Genomic DNA, 13,164 nt, shown 5'->3' with positions numbered 1-13,164 from the left:
TCACTCACAGACTCCCGCTCGAGCGGCGGATACACACTCCCAGAACTTTTACAGAACCAGGTCTCCGCTCGAGCTTCCAACTCCCCGCTCGAGCGGCACTCACACAACCCCGCTCAAGCGACCAATCCCCCGCTCGAGCGTCCAACACTGCACAGGAAATACTGGATGGGTGCAATTCCCGCTCGAGCGCCAAAACCCCCGCTCAAGCGGACAGGTCAAAATCTGGGCAACTAGTTTTGGTTTCTAAACTCAACCAACCTGTAACAAACCTGCCCAACACATCCTATAACTCAAATGTGAAGTAAAAAGGATGTAAACAAGATAATAATCAACCACCAACATCCACGGACACATGTCCGGATCACTGTACAACAACAATGGTAAATCCGGGATCGCTATAACCTCCCCCCCTTAAAGAATTTCGTCCTCGAAATTAAGCACAAGTTTTCAAAAACAGGTTCTCCTCCATTTTAAACAATGTTACATTTTAACATTCAACAATTCGACCCATTACCGGTCATCCCATCCCTTTAACAAGAGTCATTTCACACTATGTAAACAACATATGTACTTTCAACATGCATCAACATTACGCATTTCCTTTCCAATTTCAACAATATATTCAACATGTATAATGTTACATTCAACTTCCATATGAGGCAAGTTCCAAAACATACTTCCAATAAACCAAAACATTTTCAATGTTTCACAACTTAAGACATATATAAAAGCTCTTAAGTTCAACAATAGTTCAAAATCTAAATACAAGATTACACATCAACAAACAAGTCCGGATATTTTTCGCGGACTTCCAACTCACGTTCCCGAGTGGCTTCCTCCACTCTGTGATGTTTCCACAAGACTTTCACCAAAGGAATAGTCTTGCCACGCAGGACCTGATCCCGCCTATCCAAGACCCGAACCGGTCTCTCCTCATACGAGGCATCCTCATCTACCTCTAAATCGGTCCAATCCAATACATGTGATGGATCTGGCTCATACTTCCGAAGCATACTCACATGAAACACGTCATGAACTCCGGACAACTGCGGCGGTAAAGCTAACCGATAAGCAACCTCGCCAACCCTCTCAAGGATCTCAAAAGGACCAATAAACCAAGGGGATAACTTCCCACTCTTCCCAAACCTCATCAAACCTCGCCTAGGTGATATCTTCAGAAAGACATGATCACCTACCTCAAACGCCAAAGGCCTCCTCCTACGGTCAGCATAAGATTTCTGACGACTCTGGGCTGTAACAAGCCTCCTACGGATAAGTTCAACTTTCTCCGTCGTCTCCCTAACCAACTCCGGACCCAACAAAGGTGCATCACCCACCTCGGCCCAACAAACTGGAGACCTACACGGTCGGCCATACAAGGCCTCAAACGGTGCCATACCGATACTAGACTGAAAGCTGTTGTTATAGGCAAACTCTACCAAGGGTAAGTGCCTCTCCCACGTCCCACTGAAGTCCAGGACACAACCCCGAAGCATATCCTCGAGGATCTGAATAGTACGCTCGGACTGCCCGTCAGTCTGAGGATGATAAGCCGTACTAAAGGTCAACTTAGTGCCTAAGGCACTCTGCAAACTCTGCCACAACCTGGCTGTAAAACGAGGATCTCTATCTGAGACGATTGTCACTGGGACCCCGTGCAATCTCACTATGTCCCGAATATACAAGTCGGCAAGATGATCTACCGAATCTCTCACGCGCATAGGAATGAAGTGCGCCGACTTAGTCAACCGGTCTACAACCACCCAAATGGCATCACTACCCCGCTGAGTCCTCGGAAGACCTACAACGAAGTCCATAGTGACATGCTCCCACTTCCACTCGACAATAGGCAAGGGTTGCAACAAACCCGCTGGCCTCTGATGCTCGGCCTTCACTTGCTGGCAAGTAAGGCATTTCGATACGAAAACAGCCACATCTCTCTTCATACCCCGCCACCAAAACTGGCGACCCAAATCCCGATACATCTTAGTGCCTTCCAGATGCACCGCAAGGCGCGAATGATGAAACTCTCGGAGTACTTCCTCTCGGCAAGACTCTGGCACAAACAAACGGTCTTGGTATCTCACACTCAGGTCGGGATACACCGTCAAACCCTTCTCAACTTTCCCACTGGAGATCTTCTCTCGGAGGGATTCTACCTCAAGGTCACCTCTTTGTGCCTCTAAAACTCTAGTCACAAGTGTAGGCTGCGCAACAACGGAAAACAAGGCTGCAGCCTCAACAGATTCGCCCAGTAGCAAATCAAACTCGCCAAGTGCTCCCAACATCTCCCATTCCCGGATGGCTATACAAGCTACATCACTAATAGATTTCCTACTAAGGGCATCGGCCACAACATTGGCCTTTCCCGGGTGATAGTGCAACTCAAAATCATAGTCCTCAATGAACTCCATCCATCTCCTCTGTCTCAAATTCAAGTCTCTCTGTGTAAACAGATACTTCAAACTCTTGTGGTCCGAGAACATCTCGAACTTCTCACCATAAAGGTAGTGCCTCCAGATTTTCAAGGCAAAGATCACAGCCGCTAACTCTAGGTCGTGTGTAGGGTAATTCTTCTCGTGTATTTTCAACTGACGTGAGCCATAAGCTACCACTTTCCCCTCTTGCATCAACACACAACCCAAACCCTCTCGTGAGGCATCACAATAAACCGCATAACCCAACCCTCTCTCCGGGATAATCAACACCGGAGCGGTGGTCAATCTAACTTTCAGCTCTTAGAATGACTTTTCACAAGTCTAACTCCACACAAACTTGACTCCCTTCCGAGTCAGTCTAGTCAACGGTGACGCTAACCTGGAGAAATCTTTCACAAACCGACGGTAATACCCAGCTAATCCCAGAAAACTGCGGATCTCAAACACACTCTTAGGCTGTGCCCAATCTTGCACTGCCTCAACCTTGGATGCATCGACAGACACCCCTTCCCCGGATACTACGTGGCCTAAGAATTTGACTTCCCTCAGCCAGAACTCACACTTCCCAAACTTGGCATACAGCCTATGGACTCTAAGCAACTCAAGCACCACTCTCAAGTGTTCCTCGTGCTCCTCTTCTGAAGGCGAATAGATAAGAATGTCGTCCACGAAAACGACTACAAAACGATCCAAGAATTCCCGGAAGATCCGGTTCATCAAGTCCATAAAGACTGCCGGTGCATTGGTAAGCCCAAATGGCATCACCAGAAACTCATAATGGCCATACCGAGTTCGGAATGCCGTCTTAGGAATATCCTCCTCCCTGACCCTCAACTGGTGGTAACCCGATCTCAAGTCTATCTTAGAGAAACAACGGGAACCCTTCAACTGGTCAAACAAATCATCTATACGGGGCATAGGGTACTTATTCTTGACCGTAGCCCGATTCAACTTCCGGTAGTCAATACACAATCTCAAGGCACCATCTTTCTTTTTAGCAAAGAGGGCCGGTGCTCCCCACGGTGAAACACTAGGGCGAACAAAACCCTTATCTAGCAATCCCTGGAGCTGAACTTTCAACTCAACCAACTCTGCTGGAGCAAAACGGTAAGGTGCCATAGAAATCGGCGCCGTGCCGGGCACTAAATCAATGGAGAACTCGATCTCCCGATAAGGTGGCAAACTAACGAGATCCTCGGGAAAGACGTCCGAGTGCTCACAAACTACCCTCGGCAAAACAACTTGGGTTTCATCACACTCACCACTCTCAAAGGTAGCAAGTAGACCACTAAGCTCACTTCGCCCTCGCGAATCATACCCCGGTGGTAAACCACAACCAACCCGGTCTCCCAAGAAATGGAACCACTCCCCGCTCAAGGTACATAACGTGACCCTCTGGCGGTAGCAATCGATAACAGCCCGGTATGACGATAGCCAGTCCATACCCAAAATAACATCAAAGCCCTTCATGGGCATGACAACAAACGGAAAAGGAAGCCTATGGTCGGCGACCTCTATATCACAACCTCTAACATCTTGTTTCAAAATCAACTCACCACCAATAGGCGATACCACACAAATAGGAGATGCTAACTGTGCCAACTCCAATTCCAAAACAGATGCAAATGCAGCAGATACAAAAGAATGAGATGCACCCGTGTCAATCAACACACTAGCAACCGAGTTGCAAAACAGAAAAGTACCTCTCACTACTGATGGAGCCGGTACTAAATCCTGCGCGGTAACAGCATACACGCGCCCGGTAGGCCCCAGATCTACCTGCTCACCCCTCGGAGCAAAAGACTGCTGCACAGACTGGGATGACGAAGCTCCCGGATTGGCCCTCGAGGCCTGCACAGACTGAGCTGGCTGAAAACTCTACGTCTGCCTGGAACCAGACGCTCCCGAAGTGGCACTCAACTATGGGCAAAACCTCTTCAGGTGCCCAGGCTGTCCACACTGATAACAAGACAAGGGCTGCCCCCTGCCCAAACTCTGACTCTGCGGTCTAGCTGAAGAAGAAGCAGCTCTCTGACCCCCACCATTCTGCGGGCAAACTGAAACCTTGTGACCCAGCTGGCCACACTTGAAACAAGCAAACTCCCCCTGATTGCCTCTCCCCGAGCCTGCACTCGGCACTGGAAAGGTCGATCTCGAAACTGCACCCTGAGGCTGCTGAGGGTTATAACCCCTCTGTCTCCTGCCATCACCCTGACCATCCTGGCTCCTCCTGGAGCCCCTCTGCTCTTCCTCCTCTTCCTGCATCATAATTTCCATATGAGCAGCGGCATCTACCAAGTGTCTATACTCTCGGATGTAAGACCCACCAACTCTCAACTTGAGGCCCCGCCTCAACTTCCGCTCAAACTCATAGTAACGGCGTTCCTCAGACGCCACCAGTTCAGGTGCAAACCTAGACAGACTGGTAAAAGTAGCCTCAAACTCGGCCACTGACAAGCCCTGCTGTTTAAGCCGGCTAAACTGATCCCTCAGCTTCTCCCTAGCTGCTGCAGACAAAAACCTCTCCTGAAAAGCATTTACAAACGCCTCCCATGTACCCCCAACACGAGCCTTCTCGTACTTCCACCATTGACCCGCATCTCCCTTCAGCTGGAAGGATGCCAAGGTCACTTTCAGTGCTCCGTCCTCGATGCCAAGCATCTCGAACGTCTTACTCATTTGCTCTAGCCACTCATTAGCCTTTAGTGGCTCCTTCGGATCCCCGATAAACTCATCCAGATTAGACCGGAAAAACTCCCTCTTCAAGAAAGAAGGCCCTGCCTCAGCTGCCTGATTCCCAGCTCTAAGAATACCCAAAGCTCCTGCTATCTCTCTGGCCAAGGCACCCATGGCCTGCTGACCCGCTGGCTCGGCCACATTGGCCTGGCCAACTCCCTCCTACACTGCCGGAATCTCACCCGGTAACGGTACTTCCTGCCTCGCAGGTCTACCACGCCTAGCACCTCTTCCTCGTCTTGACATCCTAATAAAAGTAATACAAAACGTTAGCACATTCACAATGTTCCAAAACTAAACACTCACGTCCTAATGCACGGACAACAGTAATTCACTCCACGTAAGCACATAAACACACAAGCACTTACAAATTTCATTTCCGGATAATGAAAGTCCCGAGGCGTCACTAGAGTTCCGGTTAGAAACAGCATTGATCAAGTGCTTTTCCAACAAGACTCCCAGAAACCCAAGGATCCAATCAACATCCTAGAAACTACATTCCATACCCACATAGTCACATAAGCATGTTATCAATTAAGCACATAGCATATGACACTACATCTAAGTCTCTATCAAGCGAGACAAACCCATTGTGATCCTAATCACTTCCCACGTACCCAAAGTATTCGAACCCGGTACGCTCTGATACCAAGTTGTGACGCCCTCAAAACAATAACATTAAACCATCAATTAAGACATTCATTGACATACAAAATATCCACATTCTTCTATTCATCAGAGTTTCATTACAAAAGTATTACATGTTAACAACAAAAGCAAAATGCCCTACGGGCTTCCAGCTTTCCAAGTTAACACTTGGTTACAACAAAAGAGTGCTAACTCATCTACACATTAAGCCCTCGGCTTGAATATACACGTAATACATCAAAAGAAACTAAACAGCAAAAATCTGCTCGCATCTAGCCTCCCAAGCTATGTCCTTAGAGGTGGCATGCTACCTGCACCTGAAAATGATATTCCCATATAGGGTGAGCCACAGCCCAGTAGAAATACACTAAACCAACCATGAACAATGACTAAAAGATTAGCAATTGATAGATGGCCAACACTGATACATCCACATAAATCACATTTTATGCCATACGACTTATGAGTCCAAGTTACTTTTCATTTTCCCCTTTTTAACAGATAAGCATATTAGATATCATCATCACAACAGATATGTATAAGAACTATATCCCACATTCACAGATAAGCATATGAGCTACATCCACATTTCACAAAGATAAGCATATTAGCCCTATCTTCACTTCTCTAGACAAGCATATGAGCTGTATCTACACTTCTCAAAGATAAGCATATGAGCTCTATCTTCATTTCTCTAGACAAGCATATGAGCTGTATCTACGGAGTTCATCCCCTATCTCCTCCCAACATTATCCGGTTTAGAGGTACATCCCCCATCTTTCCCTAAACCGCGGAGTACATCCCCCATCTCCTCCTCTATACATAACGTATACAAACACATTGGTTCTATATACCATCATTCAATACATACAGTTAGTGTATTCTATCAACCGTCAAATTCCATGACACATTCCATTGATTAGTTTTCGTTTGCCTAATCATCATGCATTGTCTACAACAATCACGACTATCCTCCACCGATAGCCCAAAGCAGTTATTTCTAAACAGAAAAAAAATGCACAAATGGATATTTAATCAACATTTCATTTCGGTGAGTGATAAATAATTCAACTACACCCTTTAACCCCATGCATTCCCAATCTCAACAATTCCATTTCATTTCCTCATTTCTCACATTTAATTATCCCAATTAATCCAACAATGTAATTAGGTCATTTTCCATAATTAACATTACAACCCTTAGGTCCCATTTTCATCAATGATTCAACATTAATTCCATTTCTCCATGCCAAACATGCATCTAGGTTTATTATAAATAAAACCCCAACTTTTGTAAAAATAACACAAAAGCCCCAAACTTTCACAAAATTACCAAACCAACCCCAACATCTCAAAGTACTAAAATTTAAAGACAAAATCCATAGAGAGGAGTAGGATAACCCTACCTCAAATCCGGAGCCCTAAAGGAGAAGATGACAAAACCCAACGTGCTCTAAATCCCGAAATTTTCAGATTAAAAAGTAGCCCTCGACGATCAACAACTTTTTTGTAAAGGCCAAAGATGAGCAAATCACTCCTACTAGATCAAAACCTAGAGAGAAGGTAGAGTTCTAGAGTGAGAGGCTCAACAATGGTGTTTTTTGGAAAAGTAGGAGAGAGAAGAGAAAGTGAAAAAGTGATTTGAAAAGTCAAAACACGGAGCTTTAACCCAGTCGCCACGCTCGAGCGTCGAACTCCCCGCTCGAGCGTCACTCACAGACTCCCGCTCGAGCGTCAACAATCCCGCTCGAGCGGCGGATACACACTCCCAGAACTTTTACAGAACCAGGTCTCCGCTCGAGCTTCCAACTCCCCGCTCGAGCGGCACTCACACAACCCCGCTCAAGCGACCAATCCCCCGCTCGAGCGTCCAACACTGCACAGGAAATACTGGATGGGTGCAATTCCCGCTCGAGCGCCAAAACCCCCGCTCAAGCGGACAGGTCAAAATCTGGGCAACTAGTTTTGGTTTCTAAACTCAACCAACCTGTAACAAACCTGCCCAACACATCCTATAACTCAAATGTGAAGTAAAAAGGATGTAAACAAGATAATAATCAACCACCAACATCCACGGACACATGTTCGGATCACTGTACAACAACAAGGGTAAATCCGGGATCGCTATAAGTTTCAATCTCCCTAATCCTCATGCAGTTTCTACAACAAATCATAGTTATCCTCCACTGATAGCCCAAAACAGATATTTCTAAACAGATAAATAAATCTATCAAATGGATAACATAGGTGAGTGATTTATCAAATCCAACTACACCATTCATTTATATAACCTCCCAATTTCATATTTCTCATACGAATTTCACTATTTATGAAAATAGTTATTTAACATAGATTAGGACAATTTTCCCCCCTTTTCCAAAATAACAATCCATATGCCCAAATTTCACCATTTCAACATTAGGGAACCTCATACACAAAGCTTCATAGTTATCTTATAAGCTAACATGAAAACCCCTCTTTTAATTTAGAACACAAACCCTAATTTCACCCAAATCACACCCAAAACCCACTATTTATACAAATAACAAACACCTAGGTTAAAGCTCATATTAAAGAGTAGAATATCCCTACCTCAAGTGGAGAAGCTCAAAGAGGAAGAAGGAGAAACTTGAAGATGTCCAAAACTCAAACTTTCTTAGATCAAATAGAAGCTCACGAGTTGCTCTACCTTTTTCTCAAAGAGAGTAGGGTAGAAAGGCCCTAGATCTTGGAGTATTTGTAGAGAGAGAGAGTTTTAGAGAGAGGAGGTACCGGATTAGGGTTTTTAGGGAAAAAGAAGATCAAAAGTGATGTAAAATATCTCTGCTGCAAACTGATATATGCGAGGCTCGCTTGAGCGAAGGAGTTGTCGCTCGAGCGACCAGACACAACAAGTGACCTCGCTCGAGCGCAAAAAGTGTCGCTCGAGCACAGAATTCAAAGCTTCAAGTCTGGCATAGACGCACACGCAAGCTCGAGCGCAAGAAGCCTCGCTCGAGCGAAGGAGAAAATAACACAAGGCTAGCTCGAGCACAAGAAACCTCGGTCAAGTGAAGAACTTCACATTACCTAGAAAAGCTGCGTCTGGAAGAAAACCTGAAGACTCTCAATTCTCACTCGAGCACAAGAAACCTCGCTTGATCGAAGAAGCAAATTACTCAAGGCTCGCTCGAGTGCGAAAAGCCTCGCTCGAGCAAATAAGCGAAAACCTGGGCAGCAACACTCTAGACCAACTAGTAACCAACCTGTTCCAAACTTGACTAACAAGTCCCAAAATTCAAATTCAAAGAATTAAAGGAAGGAAACGAGACATAGACAACAACATACAATCACGAAACCCGAGTCTGGAACACAAGAAAGGTCGGGGTAAAACCGGGATCGCTATACATGGCACATGTGGACCCCACCACTGATGTGATAGTTTGGCCTTTGTTGTTGTTGTTGTTGTTTTTTTTTTCTTTACACTGCCACCTCATTAGTGGTGTTTTTAGAGCTTTTAATTTAGTGCTCGAAATCAAGATTGTACTAAATATTAAGGTAAATTACACTCACTTCTCCTGAATTTTGAAAAAAATACATTCAGTCTCACATTTTTGACATAATTATATTGACATCTCTTTTAATAAGGTTTTTGAAACTAATACAGATGATAGGTAGATATTGAAATAAATAAAAATAAATATACATTTTAATGGAAAGAGATGATAATAATATATTTTATTTATAAAATGGGTCTAACTGTTATATAAATTAAAATCTCAAGAGAGACCAGTAAAATTATATCAAAAGTATAAGGCTAATTTATCTTAAATGTTACTATAAAACTATACACCCATTATAAAAGAGTAAAGATAAAAAGGTTTACATATCATAATGGTTTATTTTTATTTTCTCACTTCTGTTCATGTGGGACCCCTGGGTGTAGTCTTGTTAATTTTCTTCACAAATTTTTAATTGGTGGTTATTTTTTAAGAAACATGTTATTTTAATAATTTTTGACTTTTTTACGAAAAAAATATATAGAAAAATAGAGAGAGTAATGTGACAACTTATAGTGATTTTTTTACTAAAATTTCAAGTTGCCAAACAAGAAATGTCTAAACTATTGGAAAATGGCCTTGTAAAATCTTATTTTTTGCTAACTTTAAGCATTAATTAAAGTAGGACCCAATCATTATTTTTGACGCTTCTAAATGGGTTCATGTTTAATGCTGCGTAGTGAATAATATCGTGCATTTGGTTGGGCAAAACCATTTCTGGATGAATGAGAATTCAACGCGCATTTTTGGATTTGTGGAAATGACTTTAGGTGTGTTTTCTACACATTTGTGAAATGTGTTTGTCCTACACTGGAAAGGCGCAAGGATTTATATGGATATATAAACTCTAACTTGCCATATTTGTGATGGGCCCCAAGGAGTTCCCAAGTTTTGTAGAAGGGTAAGCTTATGGATAAAGTGGGTTAGACCCATTGGACCTAAAACAAAACACGCGCGCTGTCACCGTCCGTCTTGGCGCGTGTGGGGGGTTGGGTTGGGTTGGGCTTGTTCGACCTAGTACTTATCTTTTTGGGCTAAAATTTTTTGTATTTTATTTTTTTTTTAATTTGAATTTCGGTTTCAAAATTCAAAATAAATCTATCTAGATTTTTTCCTCCACTCAAACAGGTTCATACCTGTTAAATTCCACCCGAACAGATCTGTTCCTGTTCAATCTGTCCGAACGGGTAGAAAATTGAAACCTGTTCTGAAGAGCCACTAGTTCTCCTATAAATAGCCTGCCAGTCCGGCAATTCTTTCAATCCAATTTTCCCTGAGCATTTCATCTTTCTTCTTTCCTTTCCATCTTCTTGCTTTCTGCATTTGTCTACCATTTATTTTTAGGAAGAAGAAGAGAGTCATAGCATAGTTTTGGTTCGCCAGACTTGAGTTTGTAGTGTTGCAAACCAAGGAGTAGTCGTTACATCCCGAGAAGTAGACACCGGTAAATTTCGAAGCACCAGAGCGAGGGCGAAATCTACTTTAAGGAGATTGTGTCCAACACAAGTCTAGACTTATAATTTCTGTAAACAATTGATTCGAAATTTAATTTATGTAAGTATTTTCTGAATTATTTATTTTTATTTTGTTGTTTATTTTATTTATACATCTACTTACACATACACACAACCACTGGGGTGAGAACATATAATAATGAAACTAAACTCAATTTTCTCAATAATTTTTTCAGTTCTCTGCTTTGTTTGTTTGTTGTTGTTGTTGTTGTTGTTTTTTTTTTTTTTTTTTTTTTTTTTGTCTAGATGATTATTGATCTATTATGGAATATGCAATGCCGAGATTATCTTCTTAATTTTCGGGGAAAATTATATGAATTGACTTTGAAACAAAGCGTTACTAGAGAGACTCCTATCAACTACCAGTCTAATTTCAGTCATGTTGCTTGTATACCAGCAAGCAGAGCTCTTTGACAAGTAGTTAAGTTTTAGTGTGGAGTATTAAATTAATGAGCCGAATATGAATTGAGCTTAAGTAACTTAATTTTTGTGGTGTATATAAATTTATAAAGCCAAGTAGTAATTTGTTTAAGCTTAGTTTAATAATTTAACAAATTTTAAAATGTTCTCCAATTTTGGTTGTTTGTATAAAAAGTCAATTTTAAATGAGTTTTTAAGTTGAATATGAATCGAATTCGATTAATTTGATTAGTTTAATCATCCTAGTGAAGTTTGAGTTCGAGTCGCGCTCGAATCGAACTTAAAAGATGTTATGTGAACTAAATTCAACTCCAAATCCCTTACTTTGAGCAGGTTTTCACTTCATTATTAGATTCAAACCCTTGGGTTGCCCTTCAGTTCACTGATTTTCATAGTTTAGACAGCCAGTCTCTGTTCATATCACTCGTCGACCTCGCTTAGGTTCATCTCGATTCTCTCTAGATTGGGGGATCGCCTTTGACCTGCCCGACATGCTCTTTACTTGACTTCTTTCTTTTTCCTCAAACATATCTCCACAAGAAGAAATCCAGGGAGAAGACGACTAATCATCTCCTGAACCAAGCCTGTGTTTAAGTGTCTTACTTACCACCACACAACTCCATAATTTTTCTTTCAGTTCACCTGGCACCTCAAACTAGTCTTTATAGCATATCGGAACCATTGTGTGAGCCAACACCCCATGATAGCTTGAACATTTGATTAAATTGTTTCCAATCAATTGACCATTCTCATTATAGTCAATGGCTTTTTGTATGACATCTAGTAATGTTGTCGAACCTCTGCCTTTTCTTTTATTAGATTTTGGTTCTATTGCTGGTAACCATGCATCCTCTCCATCAGTAGGCAGGACATGAGTGTCGAACCTCTGCCTTTTCTTTTATTAGATTTTGGTTCTATTGCTGGTAACCATGCATCCTCTCCATCAGTAGGCAGGACATGAGAAATATCCATCTTGTGAATAAAATAAAAAGAAATTTAAGAAAAAAGGTCAAATAGTTAGACAATTAAATATAAAGACATGAAGAAAATGAATATAAGTTAAACATTTTAACATGAAAATACAACACTTAGACATACATTCTTACAAAGACATATTTTTTTTTTCATCATGGATTATCGAGCCAAGTTCCCTCACAATCTGCTCGCACGTAAGATGACAAAGAATCATCAACCATATCTAATGATTCAACTTCTCGAAAAACTTTTGTAAAGCCCTGATGCTCTACACAAAAATCATTGAACTCATCATCCTTTTCACAAGCATATTGTTTTTGAGGAGATTCTAGCACAACTGGCCATCTCAGATCAAGTTCATCTTGTACATAAAAAAATTTCTTAGCTTGGGAAGCCAAAATGAAGGGATTGTCTTTATAGTCTATCCTCCCTAACTCAACTAATGTGAAACCCAACTCATCCACTCTAATTCCGTTTGCGTTGTCAACCCAATCACGCTTAAATACCAAAATCTTAAACATATTGTAGTCAAGTTGCCATATCTCAGTAATAACTCCATAGTAACTCATATCTGTAAACACTGGGTTCTTATCCTTGTAACCTGTCACTTGCATTGTTGTTGCCACTAAACTAACTTCATTGTTTTGGCTGACTCGTGAGTTATCTCAATCTTTTGTGTGATAACGGCAACCATTAATGATGTAGCCAGGGAATTTTATAACATCCAATCGAGGTCCTTGTGCTATCCACTTCAGGGTATTTGAGATATTATTTTGGCCACTTAAATCCTTTGAGACCTGTATATGGTTGAATAGTTAGCTAATTTTTTTTAATAATATTCGGTATTAGAAAAAGATAAATATTGAATTACCCCAATACCTTTTCACGAAGCCA

The sequence above is a fragment of the Camellia sinensis genome, chromosome 5 (genome assembly GCF_055761805.1).
Source record: "Camellia sinensis isolate YWXY chromosome 5, ASM5576180v1, whole genome shotgun sequence".
NCBI classification, from domain to species: domain Eukaryota; kingdom Viridiplantae; phylum Streptophyta; class Magnoliopsida; order Ericales; family Theaceae; genus Camellia; species Camellia sinensis.
This window is presented reverse-complemented; position numbering follows the sequence as displayed.